We start from the raw sequence: 15,477 nt of genomic DNA on the forward strand, positions 1-15,477 counted from the left end.
CCTTTAGGGGCTGGTTGATTCTGAGTGAGTAGTTTCACAATGATTGTAATCCGTTTTTGGCGGGCTTTATGCACTCTTTTGGAGTGGTGTGATTTTTTTTATATATATATTTTTTTTAAAATTTTTAAAATGTATTTAATCATTTATGTATCTATATTTTTTGGTGAGCATTGTGTGCTAATCTGGTGCCTGTCTACTGTTTCTTTTGGCTTCTGAGCTTGTTGTTTCTGTTTCTGGGCTGCATCCAAAGGGTGCAGTCTGTGGGGTGTAGTCCTTTGTTTGTGGCCTTTTCACAGTCCCACCCTCCCCTCTTGCAATTGGTTAGAAAAGTCAGGTGTGTTTGTGTTTGTGGCTTGGCTCTAGCAGCCATTTTCCATTTGATTTGAGGACTGCCATGAGGAAGTATATGGGAGGAGAAACCAGTGTGGAAGCACCTTTAGGGGCTGGTTGATTCTGAGTGAGTAGTTTCACAATGATTGTAATCCGTTTTTGCCAGGCTTTATGCACTCTTTTGGAGTGGTGTGATTTTTTTAAAATATATATTTTAATTTTTTAAAAATGTATTTAATCATTTATACATCTATATTTTTTGGTGAGCATTGTGTGCTAATCTGGTGCCTGTCTAGTGTTTCTTTTGGCTTCTGAGCCTGTTGTTTCTGTTTCTGGGCTGCATCCAAAGGGTGCAGTCTGTGGGGTGTAGTCCTTTGTTTATGGCCTTTTCACAGCCCCACCCTCCCCTCTTGCAATTGGTTAGAAAAGTCAGGTGTGTTTGTGTTTGTGTCTTGGCTCTAGAAGCCATTTTACATTTGATTTCAGGACTGCCATAAGGAAGGATATGGGAGGAAAACCAGTCTGGAAGCAGTATTGAGGTCCTACCCGTCGCTGGTGGGAAGGCTCACGAACATAACAGAGTTTTTTCAAGATCCTGAAAACGAAAAGACAATAATGAGGCTGCTCACAGTGATTGCAGAACAGTTTCTTTTACTTCTGGAGTACAGCAAGGACAAGCCAAATGTCCCTATCACAAGAGAATAACTGACTAGCGAATGCTGTATTTTTTTCGCTTAATTGAACACTTTCCAGAACTTGTGGGGAGACATGACAAAGTTGACATCCTCACTTTTATCAGAGATCCAGCAAACACTACACATCTGAGTATGCTACTGCATAGTATTGCGATTCAGGTTGAACTTTCCAGTCATCATCGAAATCACAGGTGAGTGTAGAAACTTTTCTTCGAGGGACAGATTGTGAAGGTGTTGCCAAGGAGGTATAGACAGGGAATTGGTCTATATGAAACATGCAAATTAATACTTTTGCCTCATGTCAAACTTTCGTTAGTGAAAAGAGTCTATCATTCGGACCAAGAGGATAATCGGTCCAGCACTTGTGATCTACAAGCAGAGACAGCAGAGTCCAGATATAGTGTCACTGTTTAGCATGCATTAAAAAGATTAGTTTTGCTTCCTTAGATGATCGAGATGGGAAGCCAGAACAGCTGCATAATCCTCCCCCATGAGGAGAGACATTCATATTGGCCCAGGAACAAGTGTATAATGTACACATGCATTGTGTTCATTATCATACTGTTGTCATTAACGATTAGAAATGCGTTTTTTATAGGTGCACTAAGCGTTCAGATTCCCGTGCACCCACCTAATGATGTACGCATGAAACCTACAAAGGTGCCCAGACCTTACATAGTCATTCCAGTTCCTAGAAAGAATGATAGAGTGACTGAGATTGAGATGGATGTGATAAACAACGACACACACACAGCACATGTGCTAACAAATGAATTGAAACATCAGAGACAGGGTCGGCAAAATAAATCAGATAAAGGATGGATGAAAGGTACACCTACACAGATAATGGGCACATACACACCTGGTCTAGTGTCTAGTGTCGATGGCATCAGAATCACATTCTAGAAAATGGGGAAAGTTTGGACAGCCATTGATGAGAAGTTTTACGTCAAAAGAAGTTGAGAGAAAAATGGAGAAAGCTGAACGTTTGAAAATAGAGATGACACCGGCAAGCACACCTGATCCAACGAGACATGATATCAGGACAGTGCCTGTAAGAAAGACAAACCTGCATCAGTAATTAGGATTATGAAAGACTTTGAATACTTTGATTCTGAAGGACTTTGAACATTTTAAAATAATCCCATTTGTACAAACAGCATCATAAATAGTTTTTTGTTGTTAATGTTTTTCGCTATCCAAACATGTAATGTTTCTGTTTATTTTTCAACAGTTTTATTTATTTTTTGTAATTTTACACAACTTTCTTGTTGTTGTTAAATCACTTGTATTATATTTTTCTAAAAAAAAGTCTCTTCTACAATTTTTTATCAGTATGAAATAAATTAAATGTAAAACATGTTCTTCTTCCTTCATCTTTTTATGGCTGACTGATCACTTTAACTGCACAGGTATTAAAACAATTGAGATATCAAACGATACTCAACACAAAAATTAATTGAATTTATTTCACCACTTGGGTAAAATAATTTTTTGCTAGCAGTCTTTTGGAAACCTAATGTATGTATATGGAAGAAAGACATGGACAGAAATTTTGAGAGACATTTTTATGCTGAGTTGGTATGTTGAAAGGATGAAGCATATGGGAGAGAATCAGAACTGTGGACGAATCTTTGATGCTATAGGAATGATGCATGGAACTGCAGTGATTATGGACCATTATTGGGTGTGTGGATCCAAAGCATATGGTTAAACCAGGCGTGCTTACCGTGTCCCGCGAGGAGAAGAGGGAACAAACAATGGGCCACTCGTAATCGGCCTGTTTGCTCCCTCTCCCATTCCCATTCAGCCCTATGGGGGCTGGAATGGGAATGGGGAAGGTCCGGGTCCGGGCTCTTGGAGGGAGGAATTACCGGGCCCTCTGAACTCAGAATGGCCTGGTAATTTCCTCATTCTGGGAACCCAGACCCGGACGCGAGTTCGGCGGCACCCATGCCGCCAATAGTGGCATGGCTACCGCCAAGTACTTAATGAGGCCGAGTAACATTTTCGAATATGTAATAGTATATATGTGCAAAGCATTAACCTATGCTACAGAAAAATAGGATTTCTGGTTATAATCCGTTCCGTCACGGGCCGGATTACAAAACAAAATCCTTTTCAAGATGGCCAACATCGAAAGGACAGGCGATTGTTCCATGCATAGCCCCTCTTCGTTTTCTATGACAGCAAAGAAAAAGCAACAGTATGTACTGTGACGCAGACCTTGTAAACAAACATACAGCGACGTATAACGTGGTACTTTACATTCCAAAATGATACACGTCATTTTAAAAGAAAACTGTAACATTTTAGAATTTGGAAAGTACTTTTATTTAACAAACAACTGTCAGAGATGAACGGACTAATTCCATTTCCAAATAATTTGTAGCAATGACTCTAAGACCAACATTGAAAATGTTCATGGAGAGACACATGCAGTTAATTTTGCATACACAAAGTATGCGTTTCTGTTAAAGCACAGGTATTCTGTTAATTTCTTTGCACAGGTATTTCCAACACGGCGGCATCACTGTTGCTTTACTCCACCATAAATGATATTAAGTCGCTCCTTGTCGCTAGTTCAGCATAGGGACAGAGCGGTCCTGGCCTGTCATCCCATAACATAATGGACAGGCACCCGGTCACCAGCAGTTGCATTTGGCATGGAAAGAAGCCGTCACTCGGCATCTGAAAAACATGGCACGCACAGTACGGCAAAATGTAGCTAAGAAGAAAAAGTAAGAGAAAATCTGTGTCAATACCCAACCTTTAGGAAAAATTTCCAAAACAGACACAAAGATTGTGGAAAATACTACACAAATGTAAGTGGCCAAACATGACATTTTAAAGAAATATTAGAGTTGATCATGGGTACATATATTGACACCCTACAAACGCAGATAAACAGCAACTACACAGTGAGATGGTAATTCAGTTATGGAGGCAGCATGAATGGACAAGCAAGAAAAAATTACATGGCATACTGTTACACAAGACCAAAAGAACGTGCAAACTGATACACAAAGCTATGTGGGCAAGTATAACATTTCAAAGAAAAAGAAATAACGGTCACCAACGGTGACTCTAGTCTTAGCCTGCAAACGCGAATAATGTACACTCTTTGTTATTGGAGGAAAATTACAACTGCGCAAAAATATAATACTTCAGTTACATTGTCACAATTAGTGTACAGTCGTCAAAATTAAACTTGCATCATCTTGACAACCTCCATTATTTTTGCCAAAGTCAGACAGCAAACTGTTTGCATCAAAGAATCTTCGTGAACTGATATTTCATGTTCCTTATAAACGTTTTTAAAATATAACCTTATCAAATAGTATTTTTTTACAAGCTTTCATTCCTTGCGTAGCTTTTAAACTTTAACTTTCTCTCAAGGTCAAAAAACAATAGCCCCTTATGAATTGACTTGAATGCGTGGGCCTACTGAGCTCGCAACCAAACAAGCAAATCAACTGACCTTCACTCAGAAGGCAAATACATTCTCACTTTGCAACAACATATGAGCATCTTATCATGAGAACCGCTACTCCCATACGCTGCATAAACCACTGTTTCCATCAAACACTGTAGGTGGCCGTCGCAGATTTCAAAACATTGGATGCCAGTCCGACTTCAATATTAATCTGAAAAAATTGGAACACAGGCACAGGCATTGGTCGCCGTGCATTGAGCACCAACTTCCACTTTACTGTATGAATTTGGTGGCGAGAAAACATCACTTTTCAATTTTCCACGGCCACATTCCATTCCAACCTAAGTAAAGCTCACCTTTGGAAACAGTATTTCATAATTGTAACAATGCATTAGTGTCTTGTTTTGTATGTGTTACCGGCGATGTCCGTGTACACCAAAACATGAACAAAATATGGCGGAGGTCACGAAGAAATCTGACGCACTTCACGCTGTACCACAATCAATCAGTGAAAGCGCCACATGTCCGCGGACATGACGCTATGGATTAGCCAATCGATTTCTTGTCCGCGGAGCGAACAGGGAAGTGCGACGTGGAGCGGACATAGATATCACTAATTTTTCCACACCTACTTTTTCATCGTTTTGAAGAAAAGTACTGGACGGATTTTCACCAAATTTACAAACGCACGCTTTTGAGATCAAGCTACTGATTCTGCTGCAAATTTGGTGAAAATCCGTCCAGCGGTTTGGGCTGTAGGCGTGCGCAAGTTTTTTTCCCCATTCAGTCTATGGGAAAAAAGACGTTTTGGGACCCCCCCTATAACTTTGCTCCCCCTGGACCAAACCTCACCAAACTTTGCAAAGAGTGGGCCCTATAGTTTTTTTGCAAAGTTTGGTGAGGACTCGTCCAGGGACAGCAAAGTTATAAGCCACCCAAAAAATGCTCTTCCTATGGAAACAGCAACTTAACCATAACTACACGGCCACTACCGTGGCCGTTTAATACCTCAAAAGCACTTTATACATGAGTATAATTCCACTACGCACATGAGCAGAATTGAACAAAGGTTACTAAAGGACTCAAGAGGAGAGTGTTGCAGCAAACAAATCAAGAATTAAGACGGATTGAAACTCAGCTGAAGGTAACCATGCCAAGAAGCCAAGGTTGTATCTGGTTGGAAAAGGCCGACAGTGGATACAATTAAGGAGACAAGAACAGAGTATCCTATTCAGAAAGGTCAAGATAAGCCACAGATGGAAAAAGACTGGTAGAATTAAATCAAATACACGAAAATACATGAAGAAGAGGCCGATTTCACAGTAACCTAGTCACGTGACAAGGCAGGCTGGAAGACTAAGACTTTCACACCTAAGCATGGATCTCTGCCATACCCATACTCCTTAAAAGTTCTCAGACCAAGAAGCAGACTCGAGGCCAAAATACAAAGCAGGAATTGACACATGATCACTGAGGTGATGATTGATTGTAACATAATTGGAGGGAAGCTTGGGTGCAGACGAGCTCGCTGCACCTGGCTGGTTGTTCTGCATGCTGCTAGAGGTTAGTGGAAAAGTATGAGTGGGGTTGATGCCAGCCCAATCACAGTGGACCGTGTAATCTAGGGTCGTATAGAGAGTAGAGCCAATGGGGCGTCGTACTTTTAGTGACGTTCATAGAGGCCATTTTGAAGGAAGGGCTTAGTTGCTCCACCTGACCTTGATTATCCAATCCTCTCTCACCGTTACCACATACAGATATAGTACCTATGATAAAGTTACCTTCCTATAACAAATCACGTGGCATGTTAGGTTTTTAAGATTGCACATCAGTGATGACGAGTTTTTGCCATAAAGACTGTTTTTTCTGAAACTGAGTTGGAGTTGGAAGAGAGAGAGAAGATCGAGCAGTTGCTGATGTTCATTGTACTCCCCGTTTTATGTACTTGTCATTAAACAGACTCCCTTTGCCAAACTATTGAGTTGTCATAGTTATTTAATGCACGAGTACAAATCTGCATCCCCATCTATTTCGAGGGTACTGCTACTCATCTTAAAGGGCTGTTTGGAGATCCCCAGTCAGAGGGCTGGTTGGAGACCATCCAGTTGACTACCAAAGAAGAAGGGTGGTAAGAGAAGGAGAGGAAGAGTAAAGGCGGGGCCTAGCAGGTGGCAGGATAAATCTTCAGACACCTCTGATGTGGGAGAGGAGGACTGGGAGGAAGAATATTCAGAGGAAGAAGAAGTATATTCCATATCATCCTCATAAGAAGAAGGCCACAAAGCGCCAAAGAAAAAGAGGAAGGAGGAGACAGAGGAGGATGGTGCAGGTGGTGATGATTTTGATCCTGAGGCACTAATCCACCCAAGGTCTTCTGAATGGGAGCCGCCAAAAAAAATAGCGGCCCACTTAAGAAAGTGCCTATGGGCGCCCTTAGCTAAGGAGGCAAGGAGTAAAATGAGGGCAGAATGCCCTAGACCTCACCTCCCAGAGGGTGCAGCAGATACACCCGAGATCGATGACAAAATGATCACGTTCATGAGTAAGTACACTAAGGACGTGAGAAAAGGTCGAGATTGGTCCTGCCGTTCATGCCATGACAAAATACTGGACAAGACAAGAGGAGCCAGTGGACCCGACGATCCTGATCGGGTGGCCCCAGAGGGCAATGGGCCTCATTACAAATCAGGCGGTCCGGAAATAACGGTGGCGGTAAACCCGCCACCACCGTTGTTTCCGGACCGCCTGATCCCGACTCCTGCAGGCGGGAGGTGATGTTCCCGCCAGGTTTGACCTGGCGGGTTTAACACCGCCCGCCTGCAGGCGGACGAGGAAACACCGGCAGCATTACGAGATGCTGCCGGTGTTTCCATGATCCCCATTCCCATTGAGTCCAGTAGGACTCAATGGGAATGGGGATTAACGCCATTCCGCCTCCGTGATTCCCGGAAAACCGGGGTTGTAATGCCCCGGTAATTCCGGGAATCACGAAGGCGGAATGGTAATACGAGTCCGGCGGTAACCAGGCGGTTTTACCACCTTGGTTACCGCCGGACTCGTAATGAGGCCCAATATGTATATTGGGCAACGCCAACCACACAATCACCACAGAGAGAAGGAGGTCTCTGCTGGTAAAGATAGACCCGAAGCTAAGTGAACTAGCGTCTTCGGAGTCAGCGTCGACCGCGAAGGGAAAACTCTTTGGAGATTCCTTCATTAAAGAGTTAACTAAGTTTGTTAACTCCTATGCGATGCTGGACAAGGCACAGGCCTCTCTCAAGAGTGTTTGGGAGACACATTTTTGGAAGGGCCAGCAGAGGCAGGTGTCACTTGGCTGGCCGATTCCACTTTAACAGATCCTACAGGACAGAACGCAGTGGCGAGATCAGGATGATCGAAGACAGACCCCCTTCTTCCCACCAAGGGGCAGAGGAAGGGGTAGAAGCTGGCGACATGGAGAACGTCAACAAAACAACTCAGGTGAGAGCGAACAGCACAGGATAATAGAAACTGTACAAGGTTTTCACATAGACTTTCTAGAGACACCTCATAACAAGAACCCACCAAGGGGATTGGAACTAAACAGGGAGGACTAATTATGGCTAGAAGAGCTGAGAGGGCTAGAAAGGAAAAAGGCCATAAGACTAGTAACTAATATGTGGTGTACAGCCACTTCAAGGTGGAATGGATACACCTGTCAATAGATACTTTAATTCAAGGGGATTGGCTAGCCAGAATAGATTTAAAGGATGCATATCTAACCATACCTATAGCAGAGGAACATTGCAGATTGCTAAGGTTCATCTGTGGAGAATCAACATGGGAGTTTTTATGTCTGCCATTCGGCCTGGCATCCGCACCATGGTGTTTCATCAAGATGATGAAAGCAGTGATGACGCATCTCAGGAGTTAGGGAATAGGACTCATAGGGCCTCATTACGAGGTTGGAGGCAGCCATTAGCTCCATGGCTGCCTCCAAAACCCTACCGACTCCGCCCTGGTGAATAGAGCAATTACCGGTCCATTCCGAGGTCGGAGGGACCGGTAATTCCCCATTCACCAGGGCCATTCCCCATTCCCATTTGAGCCCCCATAGGGCTCAATGGGAATGGGGAAGGCGCTAATAACGGTACCGCAAATTGCGGTACCATGTTTAGCTCTAGAGTATCTTTGCGGGTCCCGTCCTTAACGCCTGCAAAAACCAGGCATTAAGAAGGGACCCGCAAAGGGAACTCATAGTAGGGAGGTAAGGGATAACCGGCACCGGTGCCCTTACCGGGGCCGGTAATCCCTTACCTCCCACCTCGTAATGAGGCCCATAATATATTTAGAAGACATATGCCTGATGTGTCAGGAGGAAGAAACACTACTAGTACAGGTTCCTAATAAATTGGGAAAAATCCAAAATAGTACCAGAACAGTCAATGGAATTTCTGGGGTTCATAATGGACTCTATTCAGGGATCTCTCAGCCAACCCAAGGTGAACGATATCAAAAAGCAGCTAAAACACACTCTAGCGAAGGGAGAAATGTCACTGAGGGACATTGCAAGGTTAGTGGGCTGTCTAGCGTCATCAATCCAAGCGATATTTCCAAGACCACTACATTACAGGGCACTCCAGAGGTTAAAGATCAGACACCTCAGGAGGGGGCGCTTCTTACGAAACAAATGTTACCATCTCCCAAGAAGTGAGGGAAGAGTTGGAATGGTGGCTACACCACATGGATGCATGGAACGGGAGGGCCATATTTGGCTCATCCCCGGACCTGGTCATCGAATCGGAGACACGAGTAGATGGGGCTGAGGAGCCCAATGCCGGAACCTGTCGACATTGGGCAGGTGGTCGGATCAGGAGACAACTCTCCATAGCAACTGCCTGGAGTTGCTAGAAGTGTTCTTTGCAGTGAAATGCTGGACTCAAGAGAGGGCACAATGTTGTGTCCTGCTAAAGATGGACAATGTCTCGGCAGTCAGGTACATACACAGACTGAGCGGGACAAGATCCAGACTACTGGCAGAATTGGCAAAATATTTCTGGGAACTCTGTCTTCAGAGGGAAGTGTCAGTGACGGCGGAGTACCTGCCGGGCCATCAGAACTAGGTGGCCGATTGGAACTCCAGATATCTAAGGGATGCCAGCGATTGGAAGCTGGACAAGGAAGTGTTTCAAATTTCTAATGACTTGATGGGGACTGTGCCCGGTCGAATTATTTGCATCGAGACTAAACAAACAGTTACCCCAGTTCTTCAGCTGGAGACCGGACTCAGAGGCAGAGGCGACAGATGCCTTCCTGCAGTCATGGGGCCACCAGACAAACTAAGCGTTCCCTCCTTTCTCTATGATAGCGAGGATGCTAGCCCAGGTGAGGCACCAGAAAGCATCCCGAGTACTAGTTATGCCGGACTGGAGGGGTAAAGTGTGGTTCCCCAATCTACTGGAATTATCACACCACAATCCAGTGGTGCTACCAAGTGACAAATCCATTGTTAGAGACCCCAGGGATCTCAGCCATCCACTAGTGAGGTCAGGCAGACAATCTAATCACATGGGCGAATTCAGGAGATCTTGGGTTAGGCCAGGACTATCGAATGTGGCTGAAAACATCATTAGTGAATCCTGGGCTCTAGGAACACACAGGGCTTATAAATCTGCATGGGCTAGATGGAATAGCTGGTGTTTGGAGAGGAGTATTCCTCCCTGATGGAACGGATGTAGTACTCATAGCCAATTTCTTAGCACAGTTGGCAGCCCAAGGGAAGGCATACAGAACTATCAACACAGCCAGGACCGTAATATCGGGGACACCCTAGGATCGAAGGCATAGCGATAGGTGAACATCCCTTGATCTGTAGACTAGTAAAGGGAGTAAAAATGACTAGACCTCCTAGTGAAAAATATACTCAATTGTGGGGTATCGACACAGTTTTGAGATTATTTCTATCATGGCCAGATAATAAGCACCTATCCAGGAAGGCTACTTCAGGCAAGCAAGCCATGCTACTATGTCTTTTGGCTTGTAAGAGATCATCAGATGTTAGAGCACTAGAAATCAACAGGAAGAGTGTATCACCTAACGGAGTGACCTTTCTCATAACGAGAAGGACTAAGACAGGTTTCAGATCTGTATTTTAAGAATCTTTTAAGGGACAACCAAATTATGTCCGGTCAGATGCTTAGCAGCATATGAGGATATTACAAGGAATGTAAGACCTCCAGGAGTATCTCAATGACTGATAGCAATTTGTAAACCCATTAAGGCCATAACACCGGCTACCATAGCCAGATGGCTTAGATGGGTGATGGAACAGGCAGGCATTGACGTAGTAAAATATGGTGCTCACTCAGCTAGAGGAGCGATGGCTACCAAGGCATTCAACATAGGGGCCAGAGTAGAGGACATTATGTGGTCAGCAGATTGATCAAATGAATTGACTTTTAAAACTTTCTATTTTAAACCAACGGAAAGTGCGGCATCGTTAGTGGTGAGTAGGCTTTGAACAAGCATAATCCGAGCCTCCGGTCTTGACATAGAATTCAGATTTCCAAAACATTTGTTCCAGAAAGTCATAATTCTATTAAAGATACAGAGGTGAAAGATTATCCCACCCTATCTAATAAATGGAATGGAATGTAAAAGTACTGGAATGTTTACATGTTTTTACTGCATTTACTGAAAGGTTTGATGATGAATACATTAAAGTGTTACAGTTTTGTTAAATGCACGAATGGATAATATATAGAATTTGTGGTTGAGTTTACGATTGTCCCACCCTCTTTCGAGTTATAGTAATCAGTTACTTTATATTTCTATAGGTACGATGGCGGACAACAAACAATCTGGAAATTGAATTCAGATCGCCATGGACGGATGGGATTACAAAGTTCACTGGATGCATTGTCGACTGGGCAAAGAAAGAGAAGTAGAGTAGGAGGACAGGGTGATTTAAGGACACAGACTATTATGATTGGTTAAAGTTATCACGTGGTCAGTTTAAGGACCAATAAGAACTACCAAAAGCACAAAAACAATGGTTATTGTAGTTTATTGAGTTTGCTATTCATGTTTATTGGTTTTGTACTTTGCTGCTGAACAGTAAATATGGAAGGGATGCATAATCCTTCACCTCTGTCTCTTTAATAGAATTATGACTTTCTGGAACGAATGTGTTGAAAATCTGAATTGACATGTAGTATCAGCGCCAGGACTCAGACCTTTGAGAGTTCCGTTTCAGCATATTTTATATTGTTGTAAATGAAGTAGAAATGTAGTCAGCAATTACTCTCCATTACTCGCTAAAGAATGTTCCCACCCAGCACTTATTTTGCATGCACCAGATTACTGGTGTGGGCAGAATAGAAAACAGTTACCAATGTATGTATGAAAAGTTATATAGTGCAAACCTTGCTACAAATCAACAGAGCACTGTACAAACTGTGGTCACCGCAGAGAGAGACCAATGGGAATAATTAGTTTCTTCCACCACGTGGTCAGGTTCACAAATATGCTGATCTCCACAGATCCTTGTGGGAGCTTCCTGCACATATTCATATTCTGGCATGTCCCCTGTGACATTCCATCCTTAAACAGTCAATACAATGAGTACCAACTAGCTGGGTAACACAACCTCTGTTCTTATTACGTGCAATGAAGATGGTCTATAAAAGCTCAAACTTCGAAGTGGTCAAGGAAGCATGCAAAAGAAACCTCTTCAGTCTATACATTAATATATTGCCCTTAGATTATGGGAACCCCAGCCCTTCGCCCATGTGAATAAGGTGGTGACCCACCCTGCAGAGAAGTGCTGTCTGCGCCTCTATAAGTTGTTGTGAGAACCACAGCACTACATCCATGCTTGGACTCCAACTGGGTCACCAGCCTGTGAAGGTATACGGCTTAAAAGGGAAATTGCGTAGTCAATGAGTGCAAAAGCGCCAATTGGACGAAAATATTGAATGTAAGAATGACAATTGTTCAATTCAAAAACTTGATGTTTTATTGTCGTCTTTTATAAAGTTGAAGTGCACATCTTCAAAAATGTATTTCTTTGTCCCAACTGTAATCATCTCCTCGGTTTCATCATTTTCCTGTATCAAAAAGACATGTACGTAGAAAGCCTGTGAAGGCATATGAATTAAACCCTTTCTTGCTGTCATCAAGATGGCGTTTGACTTTAGCATAAACATTTAAATAAGTCTAGGCCTTTTTAACGATGTGGATGGGCCTGTTGGACCATCGTGTATCGCCTTTTAATAAAACTGTCAGGTCCAGAATATCTTTAGACTAACTTAAAATAGTGCACCGATTTTCGCTCCCGTACATTTCTTAAAAAGCAGTAGCTCGAATCGGGCTGGTTACACACTTTTCTTCTCCCAGAGGCAGGTGACATTGTGGTAGGTAATTGTAGAGCTCTTTTTGTGTTGTTCATGATAGGCTGTGCTGTCATACATTCTAGTCAGTTTCTGAAATGTTTCATTGTTTTCCTTGGCCATGACACCTGCACACAAGTGCTTAACAAAATGAAGGCATGTCTCATGGAATCACCAAATAGTAAAATCCATTGCGGTTTTTTGTGACTACCCGCCAAATATCTCCACTTAAGGTTCATTGTGGTTATCCTGAAAACCTGGCTGGATTTTACTCTCTGGTAGATGAATGAGGGCAGCCACGCAACATATTCAGGTGCTACACAGATAGTGTTACGATACTAATTTCAGAAGCTTTTACCCATGCATTTGTCTGGAGCATGAGCCGTGGAGGATTCTATTGTGTTTAGCTTGTTATCAGCTGGGTGAGCGACTGCCTGACATCCATTTGAAGAGGGACCCAGGCTGCTCACACCTTGCCATTTGCCACCGCTGCACTCCAGCTGCCACACAGGGCATTCCGAATTCCACTAGAGCCGGCAGCTGCCTGCTGGATGTTCTGCAGAGCGCTAACTGCTTTTCCAGGTAATGTGTAAACCATGTGGGCTGCCGCAGAATTCCTTGGCCATAAATGGCGAGCTGCGAGAAGCGTCGATTAATAGTACAGAATGGGTTGGCCACATTGCAAGGTATTTCTTTTACCACCAGTGCCGTTTGAAGATAAATACATTATTATTCACCAAATATCAGTGGCATATTCACAAACGCACACACATTTACAATAGGAACTTAATTTTTTCCTGTGTGTGATTGAAAAGTGAGTCTTAAAAACGTGACACTCAGTTCGACACTACATTTTGTGATACTGTTATGTTTATTTCTGCTTAATAAAATACAATATAAAAAAATACGTTTATAAAAATGTTACAATTAATACCTCTGTCAATTTTGCCTGGTGCTATGAGCACAAATACATTTGGGTGACGGTAGTTTCTATCAAGGTTATAAATCATAACCATAAGGTTTTATTGTTCTCAGTACACGCCTTATTTTATCAGCTTCTCTCTCTATCGCGGCGCACTCCTACAGATGACTCTGTCATCAGCTGAGAATGTTTTCTAAATAACATGGCAGCTTTTGAATTTTAATTTCCACGGATACTACCGTTGCCCGGGCAAGGATCAGTGGCAATCACAGCAGTAAACTACTGCACCCATCTTTGATTTTCCATTATTGGAGTCCACGTACTGATACATTTATTAAAACGGTGAGCTCTGTTATTTGACTTGAACAGTTTATAAACATCTGTTGGTTACAACAAAATATCTGCAAAATACGTCTGATAAATCTTGCTATGAAACATGATATGATAAGTCATTTATAACGGGCCTGTACACAAGTGTTTCTAGGCGCAATAAGACAAGGAGGGGAGGACAGACGGAGGACAAAACAACGATCTTACTAGGCCTTGTGTCGTTCAGATCACGCAAGTGCGGGGGGAGGGAGGGGAAGAAATGCCAGGGGGAGGGGAGAAGGGAGGGTGCAAGTAACTCATAAGTGCTGCCAGGAGTGGCTCATAAATTCCGAGTCAGGGGACTGTAAGGTTGCAGATGCAGCCCCTTAAGTGGTAAGGGGGCCCGGAGCCAGTGCAACCAGCCAGTGGACCCGTAAACTCAGTGGGTGGCCAGGTAACCAGTGTACGCAGTAGTCAGGGAGAACAGCAAGGGAGAGGAAGAAAGAAAGTGGACGCAAAGAGGAAGGTCTTGAGTTGCTTCCGGAACCTTAGGTGGACCTGCTCAAGTTTGAGAGAGGCAGGGAGGCTGTTCCAAAGGGAGGCCCCAGCCTAGGAAAGAGATCTACCCCCACTCTCTGCCTGGAGAAGTGGCTGACCCTCAGAGAGTTGGAGGTGGATGAGTGGAGGACTCGAGAAGGAAGATGCTTAGGCAGAGAACGTTGGATGTAGTGTGGTGCCCGGCCACAGAAAGCCTTGTGGACGATGCAGAGGGTCTTGAACTTAATCCTCGCAGCCACAGGAAACCAGCAGAGAGATTTCTGGGTTGGAGAGATACGATCCCTGGGCTTGAGGCCAAGGACAAGTCTTGCGGTCCTGTTCTGGATAAGTTGTAAAGGGTGAAGAGTAGAGGCAAGCAGATTTAGAGAGAGGCTGTTGCAGTAGTCCAGCTTAGAGAGGACCAGGGCTCTGGAGACAGTGAGCCTCTGGGGAAAAGTGAGAAAAGGAAGAATACCTCTGAGGAGGTGCAGCTGATAGTGAGACTTCTTAGAGAAGTCAAATATGTGAGGAGAGAAGGAGAGGGTGGAGTCGAAAATGACACCAAGGTTTTTAGCCTCACAGGAAGGTGCAGGTAGCGGGGCCACGGTGGGCTGCCAGAGTGAGAGAGGAAAGGAGGGAGCGGGTGTCCCAATGAGGAGGATCTCCATTTTACTGGCATTAAGGCAGAGATAGTTGGAGGCACACTATTCCTGAATTGCAGTCAGTCTGGTATGAGAGAAGGAGGAGAGGAGGCTGAGGGGAGCCTGAAAGAGAGCTGGGTGTCATCCGCATAACACTGAAATTTAGAGCAGAAGGTAGAGATACAGTGGGCAAGAGGTGCCAGGTAGTGGTTGAAAAGCCAGGGAGAGAGGTTAGACC

General features: G+C 43.8%; 1 long non-coding RNA gene across 1 annotated transcript in view; it reads left to right on the plus strand.

The window, feature by feature from the left end:
• The window catches only part of LOC138528741 (uncharacterized), a 179,482-nt gene extending 165,795 nt beyond the window's left edge, over positions 1-13,687 (plus strand). The window contains exon 3 of the long non-coding RNA XR_011284219.1: positions 11,277-13,687. This is a non-coding gene — a long non-coding RNA (uncharacterized lncRNA). The remainder of the gene's footprint in view (positions 1-11,276) is intronic.
• The last annotated feature ends 1,790 nt before the right edge of the window (positions 13,688-15,477 follow it).

Source organism: Ambystoma mexicanum, chromosome 7q, assembly GCF_040938575.1.
Source record: "Ambystoma mexicanum isolate Mex_15411 chromosome 7q, UKY_AmexF1_1, whole genome shotgun sequence".
Taxonomy (NCBI): domain Eukaryota; kingdom Metazoa; phylum Chordata; class Amphibia; order Caudata; family Ambystomatidae; genus Ambystoma; species Ambystoma mexicanum.